Below are 18,967 nucleotides of genomic sequence, written 5' to 3'. Positions count from 1 at the left end.
TAAAAAGAAAATCCTTTTCTCAGTCTTGAGGACATTTGTGAGGTCACAAAGCAATTGCATAATGCTTAAGAGTGTTCTGATCAAGCAGCCAAACTCTCACTGTCTGGAAGTGCTTCCAGAAATCAATTTCTTAGCATTAATTAGGAACAGGAATATGCCATTCAGCCCGTCAAGCCTGTTCCACAATTCAATGAAATTGAGGCTGATCTGTACCTTATTTCCATTCACCTGCCTTCACTCCATACCCCTTAATAGTCTTGGCTAGAAAGAAAAAAATCATATTTCAAAAATTAATTGAGACAGCATCTATTACTCTTTGTAGGAGAGAGTTTCACACTTCTACCACCTTTTGCATGAAGACGTGTTTTCTAACTTCTCTCCTGAATAGACTGGCTCTGATTTTAAGGTTATGTCACCTTGTCCTGGACTTTCCCATCAGCTGAAATTTGTTTTTATTTACCCGATCAGTTCCTTCAAAATTCTAAAAGCCTCGATTAAATCAGTCTTAACCTTTTATATTCTAGGGAATACAAGCTTCGTTTATATAATTTCGCCTCATAAGCTAATCCTTGCAGGCTTGGAAACATTCTGGTGAAGCTGCACTATACTCCTTCCAAGACTAATATATCCTCCCAAAGGTGTGAGGGCCACAACTGTACACAGTATTCCAGATGTGGTCTAACCAGGTTTTTGTAGCTTCCTCCCTTTGATATTCTAGCCCTCTAGTCATAAAGCCCAACATTCCTTTTGTACCTGACTACTACATTTTAGTGTACATGGACCCCAAAATCTCTTTGGATCTCCACTGTTGTCTCACTTGCTTATAATTAAATACATTCTCTCCATCTAACTAGAACTTCCAAGGCTCCTCCAGCTCGAACACTAATTCTCTGTAAGCTCCATATGGAGTTTTCTGCAATTTCCAAATAACCTGAAGCATACAGGCAAAACTTTAAGTAACGCACAGTACGATCAACATACTTTACAATTTTGTAATCCACAATGTCCATAAGATCCAAGTTTGAACAAACAAGTGCTTTTTTGCTACTATAAGTGGTTCAGTTAAAATTACTTTATTCCACTTATGGTTGTTTGGTAATAATTCAAACACTCACAAAAATACATCAATGGTATCTCCGTCTTTGAAAATTTGGCTTCAAACTCAATTAAAGAAATATAAAGGCTAGGTCAGCTATACCCACATTCACTGAGAATATACCTTTCAACTCCACAACAGTCATCCTTCTCTCCCTTTCCTCTGCCTTAAATTTGTGTTCTCTTGTCTGCCTGGATTCTACTCTGGCAAGCATTTACATCAGCCTTGAGAATACGGTGCTCCTCTTGAAGTTTTTCTTCCACCTCATGTTTATAGCATTCCTTCTCCTTCTTGTGGTGTTCCTTCACAACCTCCAGCTTCAGTATTTCTAATTTGCATGCATGTTTATTTTTTGTTAATTTGTTCTTGAAACGGGTGTGACACTGGCAAGGCCACACTTACTGCCCATCCCTAGATGCCCTGAGAAACAGAAGGTGGACCTTCTTCTAGAACTGCTGCATCTCTTGTGCTCATGGTGTTCCCCCCCCCCCCCCATGTTAGGCATGACATTCAAGGATATTGCTCCAGCAATGGTGAAGCAACGGCAATATATGCCTAAATCACAATTGTATGTGACTCGGGGGGGGATCTTGGAGGTGATGGTGTTCCCACAATATTGATGCTGTTGAAGCCATCTTGGTAAGTTGTTGTAGTGCATCACATAGATCACACATTCCACCACCACAATGCAGCCTTGGTAGAGGAGGTACATACAATGTTCAGTAGCAAGAGCACCAACAAACCAAACTGCCTTGTCCTCGATGGAGTCAAGCTTCCAAGTGTTGCTGCAGCTGCACCCATTCAGGTGAATGGTGAGTATTCAACTACATTTCTGATACCATCCTTGTAGACAGCAGAGAGGATTTGAAAAGCAGGAAGTTACATACTCGTTCTACAGTACCCAGTCTCTGCCCTGCTATTATAGCCAAAGTTTTGATATGGCTTGTCTAATTAAGCTTTTGATCAATGGTGACCCCCACAATGTTGGGGAACTAGGGGATGGTAGTGCTAGTGAAGCTCTGTGGAAGATGGCTGGGCTTTATTTATTCCTGGGAAATCTCTAGAGTCACTACTATACTGGATAGCTCTGGCGCAGTCTTCAGCACTACATTCCTTGCTTTTTTCCTTTGCAGCAAAGCAGGTTAACTCTAGCTCCCTGCTCAAGTCTTATTGAGCCTTTGTAGTAACTGTTAAATATTGCTCTGTTCAGTCCCTTTAAATTTTAAAGCAATTGAACAGCCTTCATGTCCTATTAATAATCATCTGTGCCAAGCTGTCATCACTAACATTTTTTGTTTTTCACTTGAGGTATTTTCCTTGGATTAGGCACCACTGCCAACTCCCACAAACATAACTCTCAATCACTATGAACCGGAGTACAGGCTGAATGTTAAGGGAATTAAGTGGACAGAAATAGCGGCAGGGACGTGAACGGCAGCGTGGGGGGTCATAAAATCGGGATGGGACACGTCAGGCAGGAAGTCTGGTGTCGTGATGTCCCATCCCGATTTTGTTCATGGCAGCAAAAGTGGAGGGCAGAGGTCCAATGGCGATGCAGCGGGCAGGTAATTAAGATTGCTGCATTTGCTGACAATGCAACCACTGGGTGGCACAGTACTGGCACATATGCAAAGACAGCCTCACCGACTGAAATTTCACTGTCTGCAAAGTCTCAGGCAGCTGCCAGTAATAAAGATGATGCTCAATTTGACATAAAAAAATGAACTCAACCCAAAGCTCTTCAATGGCAGTGATCGCCGCTTCCAGCCCCACCTCCAGCAGCAACCCGATCCCTCCCACTATCGCTGTTATCTTTGCTGCTCCCTCCCATGCACGTCTACTCGCTGCTCGCTCCCCATTTCTCCGCTTCCCCCCCCTTTAGCTGCTCGCTCCCCACTTCACTGCTTCCCCTAACTTTGCCACATTCCCCCCCGCCGGACGCTCACAGCCTGCCTCTTTCACCGCCTTGGCCGCTCACTCCCCACGTTGCCGCTCAGAGAAGCGGTGGGTGTGGGCGAGGGGATTGGTAAGCGAGCGGCCGAGGGTGGAGCCAGCAGAAAGCTGCGAGGCAGTGAGCGAGCGGCTGAGGTGGGGGGGGGGGGGGGGGAAGAGAGTGGCAAGGCAGGGAGCAAGCGACCAAGTGGGGGGAAGCAGTGAGTAGTCGGGAGCGGGAAACTGAAAATGGCGATTCAGGTGGGGATGGCGGGAGGGAGTAGGGTACTGTTGAGAGGAATGGAGGCGGTGATCGCGGCCATTGAGAGGTGAAGACATCAATGCATCTGACATCATTGCGTGGTGATGCCAGCATGCGCATGCACACATTCATACTAGCAAGTTGCCAAATGTTCGCACGCACTGATTACATCCATGATCGCTCCGTGTATGCTCTGCATCATCATAGAATCATAGAATGATTAAGGCGCAGAAAGAGGCCACTTGGCCCATCGTGTCTGTGCTGGCTGAAAAATGACCCACCTATTCTAATCCCACCTTCCAGCATTTGGTCTGTCACCTTGCAGATTACAGCACTTGAGGTGCATATCCAGATTTTTAAAAATTTATTCATGGGATGTGGGTGTCGCTGGCCAGGCCAGCATTTATTGCCCATCTCTAATCACCCTTGAGAAGGTGGTGGTGAGCTGCCTTCTTTAACCGCTGCAGTCCATGTGAGGTAGGTACACTAACAGTGTTGTTGGAAAGGGAGTTCCAGGATTTTGACCCAGCGGTGATATAGTTCCAAGTCAGGATGGTGTGTGACTTGGAGGGGAACTTGCAGGTGGTGGTTTTTCCATGCATTTTCTGCCCTTGTCCTTCTAGTTGGTAAAGGTCGCAGGTTTGGAAGGTGCTGTCTAAGGAGCCTTGGTGCATTGCTGCAGTGCATCTTGTAGATGGTACACACTGCTGCCACTGTGCGTCAGTAGTGGAGGGAGTGAATGCTTGTGGATGGGATACCAATCAAGCGGGCTGCTTTTGTCCTGGATGGTGTTGAGCTTCTTGAGTGTTGGAGCTGCACCCATCCAGGCAAGTGGAGAGTATTCCATCACACTCCTGACTTGTGCCTTGCAGATGGTGGACAGGCTTTGGGGAGCCAGGAGGTGAGTTACTCGCTGCAGGATTCTTAGTCTCTGATCTGCTCTTATAGCCACGGTATTTATATGGACTTGTGCCTTGTGGGCGTCTCGGGAGAGACCAAGGCTAAGGGAGTAAACCCTAACAGAAAATCCGGAGCGGAACCCCGTAGGCGGTCATGTGTCACCTTTGGCATGTTTCCGGCAGTTCCTGCAGCCATACTGGTGCCAAACGTCGTGTCCTGCACTCCTTTGGACCCCACCAGAAAGGCCGAGAGGGGGGTTTTGACGACTGGGCAACTCTCAACCTCCATAAATTTGCCCAGGCATGCGCCATGGAGAGGTCACTCCATAGTTGCCTCACAGCGACTGAAACAACACGGAAGGCAGCAGTTACGGGTTATAAGTCCAGATAAATTGGCGTAGAAACTGGGCGCCACGGGTTGCCTTTGTCGGTGGGAGAGGTCATTGCACCTCACTGGACAGCTACCGCCCGCCTCAAACCAGGCAGCCCCCGGTCAATAAGGTTCTGTCCCGCCACAGTCTGCCTGCTTCAATGGGTGCTTGGAGCTCAGGGTCATTGCCCGAAAGGTGGACTGATACACCGCACCAAACAACATGAAAAAAGGAAAGAAGGTACCAGCCCTTCGCTTTGCAAGCTGGAACGTCAGAACTATGTGTCCTGGCCTGTCGGAAGACCTTACACAAATCAACGATTCTCGGAAGACCGCCATCATTAACAACGAGCTCAGTAGACTCAATGTGGACATTGCAGCACTTCAGGAGACTCGCCTCCCCGCGAGTGGCTCTCTAGCAGAGCAAGACTACACCTTCTTCTGGCAGGGCAGGGATCCTGAAGAACCAAGACAGCATGGAGTGGGCTTCGCCATCAGAAACTCCTTGCTCAGCATGATAGAGCCTCCCTCAAATGGCTCGGAACGCATACTGTCCATCCGACTGCTCACCACCTCTGGTCCAGTACACCTACTCAGCATCTATGCTCCAACACTCTGTTCCGCACCTGAAGCTAAAGACCAGTTCTATGAACAACTCCATAACATCATTAGCAGCATCCCCAACACCGAACACCTATTCCTGCTGGGGGACTTTAATGCCAGGGTTGGGGCCGACCATGACTCATGGCCCTCCTGCCTTGGGCGCTATGGCGTTGGAAGGATGAATGAGAACGGGCAGAGACTGCTTGAGTTGTGTACCTATCATAACCTCTGCATCACCAACTCGTTCTTTCACACTAAACCCTGTCACCAGGTTTCATGGAGGCACCCAAGATCACGTCGTTGGCACCAGCTAGACCTCATTGTCACAAGGCGAGCCGCCTTAAACAGTGTTCAAATCACACGCAGCTTCCACAGTGCAGACTGCGACACCGACCACTCCCTGGTGTGCAGCAAGGTTAGACTCAGACCAAAGAAGTTGCATCATTCCAAGCAGAAGGGCCACCCGCGCATCAACACGAGCAGAATTTCTCACCCACAGCTGTTACAAAAATTTCTAAATTTACTTGTAACAGCCCTTCAAAACACTCCCACAGGGGATGCTGAGACCAAGTGGGCCCACATCAGAGACGCCATCTATGAGTCAGCTTTGACCACCTACGGCAAAAGTGCGAAGAGAAATGCAGACTGGTTTCAATATCATAATGAAGAGCTGGAACCTGTCATAGCCGCTAAGCGCATTGCACTTTTGAACTACAAGAAAGCCCCCAGCGATTTAACATCCGCAGCACTTAAAGCAGCCAGAAGTACTGCACAAAGAACAGCTAGGCGTTGCGCAAACGACTACTGGCAACACCTATGCAGTCATATTCAGCTGGCCTCAGACACCGGAAACATCAGAGGAATGTATGATGGCATGAAGAGAGCTCTTGGGCCAACCATCAAGAAGATCACCCCCCTCAAATCTAAATCGGGGGACATAATCACTGACCAACGCAAACAGATGGACCGCTGGGTTGAGCACTACCTAGAACTGTACTCCAGGGAGAATGCTGTCACTGAGACTGCCCTCAATGCAGCCCAGCCTCTACCAGTCATGGATGAGCTGGACATACAGCCAACCAAATCGGAACTCAGTGATGCCATTGATTCCCTAGCCAGCGGAAAAGCCCCTGGGAAGGACAGCATTACCCCTGAAATAATCAAGAGTGCAAAGCCTGCTATACTCTCAGCACTACATGAACTGCTATGCCTGTGCTGGGACGAGGGAGCAGTACCCCAGGACATGCGCGATGCCAACATCATCACCCTCTATAAAAACAAAGGTGACCGCGGTGACTGCAACAACTACCGTGGAATCTCCCTGCTCAGCATAATGGGGAAAGTCTTTGCTCGAGTCGCTCTGAACAGGCTCCAGAAGCTGGCCGAGCGCGTCTACCCTGAGGCACAGTGTGGCTTTCGTGCAGAGAGATCGACTATTGACATGCTGTTCTCCCTTTGTCAGATACAGGAGAAATGCCGTGAACAACAGATGCCCCTCTACATTGCTTTCATTGATCTCACCAAAGCCTTTGACCTCGTCAGCAGACGTGGTCTCTTCAGACTACTAGAAAAGATCGGATGTCCACCAAAGCTACTAAGTATCATCACCTCATTCCATGACAATATGAAAGGCACAATTCAACATGGTGGCTCCTCATCAGAGCCCTTTCCTATCCTGAGTGGTGTGAAACAGGGCTGTGTTCTCGCACCCACACTATTTGGGATTTTCTTCTCCCTGCTGCTTTCACATGCGTTCAAATCCTCTGAAGAAGGAATTTTCCTCCACACAAGATCAGGGGGCAGGTTGTTCAACCTTGTCCGTCTAAGAGCGAAGTCCAAAGTACGGAAAGTCCTCATCAGAGAACTCCTCTTTGCTGACGATGCTGCTTTAACATCTCACACTGAAGAATGCCTGCAGAGTCTCATCGACAGGTTTGCGTCTGCCTGCAATGAATTTGGCCTAACCATCAGCCTCAAGAAAACGAACATCATGGGGCAGGATGTCAGAAATGCTCCATCCATCAATATTGGCGACCACGCTCTGGAAGTGGTTCAAGAGTTCACCTACCTAGGCTCAACTATCACCAGTAACCTCTCTCTAGATGCAGAAATCAACAAGCGCATGGGTAAGGCTTCCACTGCTATGTTCAGACTGGCCAAGAGAGTGTGGGAAAATGGCGCACTGACACGGAACACAAAAGTCCGAGTGTATCAGGCCTGTGTCCTCAGTACCTTGCTCTACGGCAGCGAGGCCTGGACAACGTATGCCAGCCAAGAGCGACGTCTCAATTCATTCCATCTTCGCTGCCTTCGGAGAATACTTGGCATCAGGTGGCAGGACTATATCTCCAACACAGAAGTCCTTGAAGCGGCCAACATCCCCAGCTTATACACACTACTGAGTCAGCGGCGCTTGAGATGGCTTGGCCATGTGAGCCGCATGGAAGATGGCAGGATCCCCAAAGACACATTGTACAGCGAGCTCGCCACTGGTATCAGACCCACCGGCCGTCCATGTCTCCGTTATAAAGACGTCTGCAAACGCGACATGAAATCGTGTGACATTGATCACAAGTCGTGGGAGTCAGTTGCCAGCATTCGCCAGAGCTGGCGGGCAGCCATAAAGACAGGGCTAAATTGTGGCGAGTCGAAGAGACTTAGTAGTTGGCAGGAAAAAAGACAGAGGCGCAAGGGGAGAGCCAACTGTGCAACAGCCCCAACAAACAAATTTCTCTGCAGCACCTGTGGAAGAGCCTGTCACTCCAGAATTGGCCTTTATAGCCACTCCAGGTGCTGCTTCACAAACCACTGACCACCTCCAGGCGCGTATCCATTGTCTCTCGAGATAAGGAGGCCCAAAAGAATTTATATGGATACTCCAGTTCAGTTTCTGGTCAATGGTAGCCCCTAAGATGTTAGCGGGGGATTCAGCGATGGTAATACCATTGAATGTCAAGGGGAGATGGTTAGATTCTCTCTTGTTGGAGATAGTCATTGCCTGGCACTTGTGTAGGCGAATGTTACTAGCCAGTTATCAGCCCAAGCCTGGATATTGTCCAGGTCTTGCTGCATTTCTACACAGACTGCTTCAGTATCTGAGGAGTTGCGAATGGTGCTGAACATTGCATAATCATCAGCGAACATCCCCACTTCTGACCTTATGACTGAAGGTAGGTCATTGATAAAGCAGCTGAAGATGGTTGGGCCTAGGACACTACCCTTAGGAACTCCTGCAGTGATGTCCTGGAGCTAAGATGATTGACCTCCAACAACCACAACCATCTTCCTTTGTGCTAGGTATGACTCCAGCCAGCGGAGGGTTTTCCCCCTGATTCCCATTGACCTCAGTTTTGCTAGGGCTCCTTGATGCCATACTCGGTCAAATGCTGCCTTGATGTCAAGGGCAGTCACTCTCACTTCATCTCTTGAGTTCAGCTCTTTTGTCCAACCAAGGAAAGGATAAATAGAGCCCAAGGATCGCGGCCTGGTTACTTACCTTCCAGGAGCCGAGCGGACCTGCGGGGAGAATCACCGACCGAGGAGAGGATAAACATAGACACAGTCCAGGCGCGCCGGAGTGTTTGAAAAAAGCATCAACAGCGACATCACAGGAAAACTGCAAGGTGATTGGTTGGTGAGTAACTGCTGTTAGGGAATAGCTCTAAATAGCTGGCTTAGTAACTAAGTAAGAAAGGTCTACAGTTTATTTTTATATATAGTAAGTAGTGTTTTTAGGGAGTTCTGTAGTAACGGGGATCAGGGAAGAAGGGCCCCAGAGTAATTGATATTATTTGATATGAAGCATCTTCCAAAAGGTTTAATTTAAAGGGTTAAGTCATGGCATTAGAGCTCAAAGCCATGGTGTGCTCCTCGTGAACGGCGGAGCAGGCTCAAATGTTTCTATGTCCATGTTTGAACTAAGGCTGTAATGAGGTCAGGAGCTGAGTGTCCTGGCAGAATCCAAACAGAACAGCACTGTGCAGGTTATTGCTAAGCAAGTGCCGCTTGATGGCACTGTTAATGACACCTTCCGTCACTTTGCTGATGATTGAGAGTAGACTGATGGAGCTGTAATTGGCTGGGTTGGACTTGTCCTGCTTTTTGTGTACAGGACATACCTGGGCAATTTTCCACATTGCCGGGTAGATGCCAGTGTTGTAGCTGTACTGCAATATCTTGGCTAGGGGCCTGGCAAGTTCTGGAGCACAGGTCTTCAGTACTATTGCCGGAATATTGTCAGGGCCCATAGCCTTTGCAGTAAACAGTGCCTTCAGTTGTTTCTTGATATCATGCGGAGTGAATCGAATTGGCTGAAGTCTGGCATCTGTGATGCTGGGGACTTCAGGAGGAGGCCAAGATGGATCATCTCTGGCTGAAGATTGTTGCAAATGCTTCAGCCTTATCTTTTGCACTTATGTGCTGGGCTCCCCCATCATTGAGGATGGGGTTATTTGTGGGGTCACCTCCTCCAGTTAGTTGTTTAATTGTCCACCACTATTCATGGCTAGATGTGGCAGGACTGCAGAGCTTTGATCTGATCCATTGGTTATGGGATTGCTTAGCTCTGTCTATCGCATGCTGCTTACACAGTTTGGAATGCAAGTAATCCTGTGTTGTAGCTTCACCAGGTTGACACCTCATTTTGAGGTATGCCTGTGCTGCTCCTGGCATAACCTCCTGCACTCTTCTTTGAACCAGGGTTGGTCTCCTGGCTTGACGGTAATGGTAGTGTGGGGGATATGCCAGGCCATGAGGTTACAGATTGTGGTTGAGTACAATTCTGCTGCTGCTGATGGCCCACAGTGCCTCATGGATGCCCAGTTTTGCATTGCTAGATCTGTTCAAAATCCATCCCATTTAGCATAGTGGTAGTGCCACACAACACGATGGATGGTATCCTCAATGTGAAGGCGGGACTTCATCTTCACAAGGACTGTGCGGTAGTCACTCTTACCAATACTGTCATGGACAGATGCATCTGCAGCAGGCAGATTGGTGAGGATGAGGTCAAGTACATTTTTCCCTCTTGTTGGTTCCCTCAACTATTGCCGCAGACCCAGTCTAGCAGCTATGTCCTTTAGGACTCTGCCAGCTTGGTCAGTAGTGGTGCTACTGAGCCACTCTTGGTCTTGGACATTGAAGTCCCCCACCGAGAGTACATTCTGCACCCTTGCCACCCTCAGTGCTTCCTCCAAGTGGTGTTCAACATGGAGGAGTACTGACTCATCAGCTGAGGGAGGACGGTAGGTGGTAATCAGCAGGAGGTTTCCTTGCCCATGTTTGACCAGATGCCATGAAACTTCATGGGGTCTGGAGTCGATGTTGAGGAATCCAAGGGCAACACCCTCCTGACTATATACCACTGTGCCGCCACCTCTGCTAGTTCTGTCCTGCCGGTCGGACAGGACAAACCCGGGGATGGTGATGGCAGTGTCTGGGACATTGTCTGTGAGGTATGATTCTGTGAGTATGACTATGTCAGGCTGTTGCTTGACTCGTCTGTGGGACAGCTCTCCCAACTTTGGCACAAGCCCCCATATGTTAGTAAGGCGGACTCTGCAGGGTCAACCGGGCTGGGTTTTCCATTGTGGCTTCCGGGCCTAGGTACGTCCGGTTTCATTATCCTTTTGAATGAGTTGAGGGTCTCTGCCTCAACTACCCTTTCAGGCAGTGAGTTCCAGACCCCCACCACCCTCTGGGTGAAAAGGTTTTTCCTCATCTCCCCTCTAATCTTTCTACCAATCACTTTAAATCTATGCCCCCTTGTCACTAACCTCTCTGCGAAGGTGAATAGACCCTTCACCTCCACTCTATCCGGGCCCCTCAAAATTTTGTACATTTCAATCAGATCTCCCCTCAGCCTTCTCTGTTCCAAGGAGAATAACCCCAGCCTATCCAATCTTTCCTCATAGCTGCATTTTTCCAGTCCTGGCAACATCCTCATAAATCTCCTCTGTACCCTCTCTGGTGTAATTACATTGTTTCTGTAATGCGGTGGCCAGAACTGCACACAGTACTCAAGTTGTAGCCTAACCAATGAGTTATACAGTTCCAGCATAACCTCCCTGCTCTTATATTCTATACCTCAGCTAATAAAGGAAAGGATTCCATATGCCTTCTTAACCACCTTATCGACCTGTCCTGCTACCTTCAGGGATCTGTGGACAATCACTCCAAATTAAGATACTTCAGAGGCCAATTGAAAGCAACTTTATGGGCTATATTGAATTTTATAAATGGCACACATGTCTTCAGAGGCTCACTTCCTTCAATGAGGCAACATGGAGGTGAGAGATCATGGCTGCCTGCTAGAGGAGGCCATCAGGAGGATAACCAGCAAGGGCCTGGCAGGGAAACGAAGGGAGGGCTGTGTGCATTGCATCAGGAGTGCGCAGAAGGTTAGTTGAGCTGTGGGAAGGGGGGGGGGGGGTGAACATTACAAGGGGAGCAACGGACAAATAGCCTCTGGGCAAGGCTCACTAGTGGGTGCAACAAGAGGGGGCCACTGGCAGGGATGCACTGGCTTTCAGGGAGAGGCCACCTATCATGGGCCTCGTTCATCCAAGCTTCGGGAACCCTGTTGAAGACGAGGTGCAGCAAAGCAGCAGGGGGAACCAGGCACCACAATGACCTGTGAGACCAGAGAAGAGTCAGCAGTGGCCTCCAGATGCTGCAGAAGGGTGCAGAGGAGAGAGAGAGGGAGCTGCCTCATGCAGAAAGAGTTACCTTCCAGAAAGAGTCTACAGGTCGAAGCTCAACTACATGCAGATGTCTGAGAGACATTGCCAACGAAGACTCCGCCTTCCAGGGAGGCTGTTGCAGACCTGTGTGCCATGATGCAGGATGAGCTGTGTCTCAGCTGACTTGGTGGGAATTTGATGCTCGTGGCCACTGGATCATTCCAGGGATCCACAGGATATATGAGTGTGATCTCAGTCAGCGGCCCATCGGTGCACCAAGGAGGTCACCAATACCTTATTCAGGAGGGCCAGAGACTATGTGTGCTTCCACATGGATCCCAACTCTCAAGTTGAGTTGGCCATCAGGTTTGGGGCCATCACTGGATTTCCCCAGGTGCAGGGTGCCATCGACTGCATGCATTTGGCCATCAAGGCTCCAGAACACCAGCCAGTGGCCTTCATCAACAGGAAGGGCTTCCACTCACAATGTACAACTGGACTGCGACCACCAAAAATGGATCCTGCAGGTCTGTGCAAGCTTCCAGGGAAATTGTCATGATGCCTATACTTTCAGGCAGTCCCAAGTGCCAGAACCTTTCTGGTCTCCCTCCTTCCTTCAGGGATGGATTGTTGGAGACAAGGGCTACTCACTGAGGACATGGCTACTCAGAGGAGAGATACAACACCTGTCACAGGATAACGCAAGCTACCATTGATCAGGACATTAGTTTACTTAAGATGAGATTCAGGTGCCTAGATCTGTCTGGTGGAGCCCTTCAGTATGCCCCGGAGAGGGTCTCACATATTGTCATTGTCTGCTGTGCACTGCAAAACCTGACCCTGCAGAGGGTGAGCTGATGAGCAATGAGGAAAGTGAGCAGCAATCTGCCGCCTCGGATGATGAGGATGCGGAGCGGGAAAATGAGCAAGCCAGGCCAGATGAAGGACCCCGAGGCAACAGGACAGTGGCCATGAGATACGTGCAAAGGAGGCTCGTGAAGTCCTTTATATATTCTTGTTTCCTCTGATCCTTACTGCCAGTTGTACCTTGACCAATAAAGACCTCTTTATGCAGCCATGTTCTCGCCTTCCTTCCTTAAGGATGCATTGACCTATGAACATTCATGCAGAGCAAATCTGGTGAGGCTCCAGATTTGACCCCTCACAGCATGTTCTATTGCCTCCAGCCTCTTCATAGAGGCTGGGCTGCAGCATCGAGCCAAAGGCTTGATGGAAGTGAAAGGGAGAGAGTCTTCGCTTAACAGAAATGATTTATTTACATTCAAAATAGAGGCTGCCCTTTGCATGGGAAAAACACGCTCATCCGTGATAACCCCATGATTCTATTTGCACCTCTTTACTTTCTTACGTGAACTCCTATGCAGAGCTCCCCCTGCGCAGTCACGGAAGTGGAGGCTGGCTGCTGACATTGCTGCCCATTGGAAAGGGATGACTTTGGCGATCATCCTCTGGATACCGAGGGCCTCCTGGACAGAGCTCGAGGGCTTTGCCGAGTAGTACCTTCCCACTGGTACTTGTCCTCACATCCCGGTGGGCGGATTGGTTGTGGCTTTGCTCATGGCTTGTCCTTCCACCAAGACTGTCCCAGCCAAAACCTGCACGAGCTGAGCCTGCTATGCTGGTCTGGGCAGATCTAGAGGGACGAATCTCAATATAAACATGTTTCAAGTCCTCAACAGTGGAACAAGGGGATGAATGAGGAACATGTACATCAACAGCTGTGAAGGTGGATGAAAGCTGCAGTGGAATTGGCACTTACCAGTTGTCATGACTTGCCATGCCATTGGGTAAAGATTACCAACCCATCAAGATTGCACAGTTGTCGACTGTGCACTAACTTCCTCACGTTAAAAGAAGACATGCGCAGTCCACTGCTAGGGGCACCGAAAAGCCTTACAGTGATGGACGAGTGGTGTCGGAGACAGGGCTGTGAATCTGGAGGTCTCTCATCCCAAATCTGCATGTAGGCGATGGATGCCTAATGGTCGCTGAGCTCTTGGAATTGGGACAGAAGTAGCTCTCCGGCAGCAGTCATTTTTTGGGTGCTCACCTCACTTGAGGAAAGGGCTAGAAAAGGTGCCCCAAACAAAGGCTGTTCCAAACTGTCCTTACCAGGAAACTGCACCTGGTGGGATCACCATCCTTGTGGTTGAAAACACACTCAAGCAATAAAATGCATGAATTTCTGTACCCTTATCGATAATCAAAACAGTGATTGCCCCACAAGGAAAACAGCCATAGTTTCTCAGGAGTTTTCTAGATAGAACGTTGATGTTGCAGCTCTCAGTGAAACACGACTTCCTGCAGAAGACCAGCTTGGAGAGGAAGAAGGAGGATGCACTTTCTTCTGGAAGGGGAAACCAGAACAGGATCATCGCATCCAAGGAGTTGGGCTTGCCAACAAAAACAGAATCGCAGATATACTTACAGAACTTCCAATTGGCATTAACGAATGGCTCATGACCCTACGCCTTCAACTCAGTGGCAACCAATGGGCCACAATCATCAATGCTTATGGTCCGACACTTGATTCTACTGACAAAACCAAAGAGCTCTTTAATGCAGATCTGGATTCTGTACTGGCAGTCATCCCAAATCAAAACAAGATTTTAATGCCAGAGTTGGACACAACTACACCGTCAGGAAGGGTACCATTGGGAAAGAAGGAGTGGGGAATTCAAATACAATGGTGTTCTCCTCCTCACCAAGTGCATTGAACTTGGGTTCACAATCACAAACACACTCTTTCGTTAAAAAGATAAATATAAGACAACGCGGACACCGCCCCCCCCACCCCCAATCTAAGCATTGACACCTCCTGGATTACGTCATTGTCCAAACCCGGGATAGGAAGGATGTGCACATCATCTGAGCCACGTGGGGTGCAAACAACTGCTGGACAGACCACAGACTTGTACACTCCACCATGAGCATACACGTGACACCCAAACACTGAAGATCCTCAAAGAAATCCAGGAGAAGATTTAACATACACATTCTCCAGGATATAAAGACAAGAGAATAATTCCAGGTGCAACTTTCTTTCTGTCTTGCTCTCACAGGTTCCAATGATGCCAGTGTGGAAAAGCTTTGGGACAAAATAAAATCTGCAATCCAAGAGACATGCACCCAGACAATCGGGTTTGAATCTCGCAGGCACCAAGACTAGTTCGACGAAAATGGTAAAGAAATACGTCAAACTCTCGATCGGAAAGCACAAGCCTTTGTTATGTGCCAAAATCACCCTACACCACAGCAAAAACAAAAAGAATACATACTACTCAAATATGAAGAGAATGATGTGTCATCAAGAATAATTGGTGGGAAGAGAAGGCCAATGAAATCCAACGTTACGCAGACCTGCACAGCTTCTTCTAGGCCACCAAGACCATCTATGGACCAAAAACAAATGGTCCCTCCCCACCTCTGAGCTGGGGATTACTCTTCTCAAAGATGAGACAGATATCTAAGACTATTGGAAGGAGCACTACCAAAACCTTATCAATCAGGAATCAACAGTATCAGACAAAACCATTAAAACAATCCCTCAACAGCCTGAGAGATCATATTTGGGTTATGCTGCCAACACTTGCTGAGATTCAAAAGGCTATCCAACAGAAGAATAACAAGGCATGGATCCGACAACATTCCTGCAAAGATCTATAAAGCTGGTGGACATATACTCCTGCTCAAACTCTCAGACCTTTTTACACAAATCTGGGAAGAGGAGGTACTATCTCCCGACTTCTGCAATGCCATCATTGTTTCACTTTTCAAGAAGGGTAATAAATCTATTTGTGAAAAATAGAGATATCTCCTCCTGTCTTGTGTTCTCGTGTCCACAGTAGGGAAGATTCTCACATGAATCCTCCTGAACCACCACCTACCATCCAGGGGAACCACAGGTAAGATCTTTGTCATGTGACAAATCCAAGAAAATTTCCTAGAACAATGCGAAGAGCTCTACATGGCCTTTATTGATCTGTCAAAGGTCTTTGATTCCATCTACTGTGAAGCTCTTTGGAAAGTTCTCCAGAGACTTGGATGTCCAGCAAAATATATTACTATCCTGCAACTCTTGCATGATGGTATGACAGCAAGTGTCCTTTGCAATGGATTGGAGACCAAGCCCTTTTGTATCTGAATGGGCATCAAGCAAAGCTGTGTGATTGCACCAACTATCTTCACTATTTACTTCAGTCTGGTCATGAAACTCATTCGTGACCAACTACCACAAGGGGTCACGATTGAGTTTCGACTCGATTGGAAGCTTTTCAACCTTAACAGGCTGAGAGCCAAGACGAAAGTGACTCTCCAACACATTCACGACTTTCAATATGCTGATGACTGTGCAGTTGTGACACACACTGCAAGTGACATTCAGACTACCCTCAACCTCTTCAACTCCACATTCAAAAGGGTTGATCATTCACTCAATATCAGCAAGACCTCCCCCCACCCCCACAGCCCTCCCCCAAACAAGCTTCTACATCTCTAGCTATTGTTATTGGTGGGAGATTTTACAAGTCATTGAACACTTCCCAATCCTGGCAGCTACCTTTCTCAAAAGGTCACCATTGAAGTGGAGATCCAGCACAGAATGGGCTGTGCCAGCGCCGCCTTCCAAAAGTTGCAGAACTGTGTCATCAACAACAGAGACTTCCATAAAAGGACAAAGGCTTTAGTCTACAACGCTGCTGTTGTCACCACTCTTCTATCTGGCAGTAAGACTTGGGTCACCTATCAAAGGCACCTCCAGTCACTGGAGAATTTCCACCAGCGGTGTCTCTGCAGGATACTCAAAGTCAAGTAGGAAGACAGGTGAACAAACTATAGCATCCTCACTGAAGCCTATTCCTCCAGCATCACAACCATGATCAGGCGAAATCAGCTCCGCTTGTCTGGACATTGCATCCGCGTGCGAAATAATCAGCTTCCGAGCATGCCAAATAATTAGCGTCTGAAGCAGATCCTCTTCACAACTTATGGATGGCACCCGATCTCAAGGAGGGCAGAGAATAACGTTTTAAGGACACTCTGGCAGCCTCATTGAAAAGGGCATAAATTGACATCGGTGCATAGGAGGAACTTGTCGTTAACTGTGCCATGTGGCAACGCCTCACCCAAGAAGCCACAACACTGTCGGAAATTGATTGCATAAACTCTGGCTGCGGAGAAGCATCAAAAGTGGAAGGAAAGAGAGCAGTACCCTGGCTTGGGAACCCCCCCACTCCCTCAGGGAAACATTTGTCCTCTCTGCACAAAGACCTGTGGTTCCAGGATTGGCCTGTTGAGTCACCCGAGGACACACAAATCCTGAACCCTGGCAGACGTCATCCTCATTTCAAGGGACTAACAATGACGACAATGCACAGAACCAGTACCACCCTCTGTTGGCAGGGATGAAGGAGTATCAGGCGACACTGGCAGAGAGGCAGAGGGGCAACTGGCCGAAAGAAGAGCACCCTGACAGGAGCCCCTATCTATGGGAAGCAGCCACTCCTCTTCCCTAGCAAGGCAAACTTCTGCCTCCCTTCTGACCTGACAGCGCAGAGGACCTGGTGGTGACTCCAGATCCCCTGTGCCCCTCTCGCCTTTGCCATTGCTGCCTCCTGCCCATGGTCAAGACAAGGGTATCCAAGTCTGCATGAATCTCCTGCAGAGACCGAGTGCTTTGCTGGATGTAGCTGTCCAGGAGAACGATAAATTTCTCAATGGAGGATGCCACTCATGCACATGTCAGAGACAATGTCGAGCTCAAGGCCTGGATGGGCTCCTCCATTGTCCTTGCTTAGGCATGCATTGCCTCTGGCATCTCTGCCAGATGTTGCTGGACCTCTTGCTGCAGCAGCAGCATTTCTGTGATACTGCTGTCACCAGAGATATGTCATGAGCCTGCTGCCTCAGCATGGGACTGGCCTCCAACTGTCAGAGGCCTGGGCTGTCGCAGCCTCCATCAGCTGCTTGGGAGCATGGGTGCTGGGCTCACCAGGCTGTGTGCCAAGATCTAAACTCGACTGCAAACCCACCGAGGTGCAAGTACCTGCGCTGGTGGAGGGTGCAGGAGTATGAGGTGCCCATGGACCCTCTCAGGCTCCTTCCTTCCCCTCAGAGGTGGCAGGCTCTCCTGCAGTCTCGGAGGCTATCTGATTTTTTAAATTCTTTCATGGGATGTGGGCATCGCTGGCTGGGACAGCATTTATTGCCCATCCCTAATTGCCCTTTGGAAGGTGGTGGTGAGCTGCCTTCTTCAACTGCTGCAGTCCATGTGGGGTGGGTGCACTGTGCTGTTAGGAAGGGAGTTCCAGGATTTTGACCCAGCGACATTGAAGGAAGGATGATATAGTTCCAAGTCAGGATGGTGTGTGGCTTGGAGGGGAACTTGCAGGTGGTGGTGTTCCCATGCAACTGCTGCCCTTGTCCTTCTAGGTGGAAGAGTTCGCGGGTTTGGAAGGTGCTGTCTAAGGAGTCTTGGTGCGATGTTGCAGTGCATCTTGTAGATGGTACATACTGCTGCCACTGTGCGTCGGTAGTGGAGGGAGTGAATGTTTGTGAATGGCATGACAATCAAGTGGGCTGCTTTGTCCTGGATGGTGTCAAGCTTCTTGAATATTGTTGGAGCTGCACCCATCCAGGCAAGTGGAGACCATTCCATCACACTCCTGACTTGTGCCTTGCAGATGGTGGACAGGCTTTGGGGAGTCAGGAGGTGAGTTACTCACCGCAGGATTCCTAGCCTCTGACCTGCTCTTGTAACCACGGTATTTATATGGATAGTCCAGTTCAGTTTCTGGTCAATGGTAACCCCCAAGATGTTGATAGTGGGGGATTCAGCGATTGTGCTGCCATTGAAAGTCAAGGGGAGATGGTTAGATTCTCTCTTGTTTGAGATAGACATTGCTGGCACTTGTGTGGCACAAATGTTAGTTGGCGTTGCTTGACCTGCATGAGAGAAGAAAGACATAAAGGGGTCAAGGTCTGCCCTCCCACCATAGCACACTATCTTTGGAAGGTGCCCCTGCTTCTCTGTTCACGATACTCTGGCTGTCTTGCGGTCTCTAGCTCCATGGGCTCCTGCTCCTCCATTGGTGTTAAGACATGCAG

At 48.7% G+C, this 18,967-nt stretch overlaps 1 protein-coding gene across 10 annotated transcripts in view; it reads right to left on the bottom strand.

Moving 5' to 3' along the window:
• Positions 1-18,967, bottom strand: part of LOC137370030 (ATP-binding cassette sub-family C member 9-like) — a 363,176-nt gene that overhangs the window by 155,267 nt on the left and 188,942 nt on the right. The window lies entirely within an intron of this gene.

This window comes from Heterodontus francisci, chromosome 5 (genome assembly GCF_036365525.1).
Source record: "Heterodontus francisci isolate sHetFra1 chromosome 5, sHetFra1.hap1, whole genome shotgun sequence".
Taxonomy (NCBI): domain Eukaryota; kingdom Metazoa; phylum Chordata; class Chondrichthyes; order Heterodontiformes; family Heterodontidae; genus Heterodontus; species Heterodontus francisci.
This window is presented reverse-complemented; position numbering and strand designations above follow the sequence as displayed.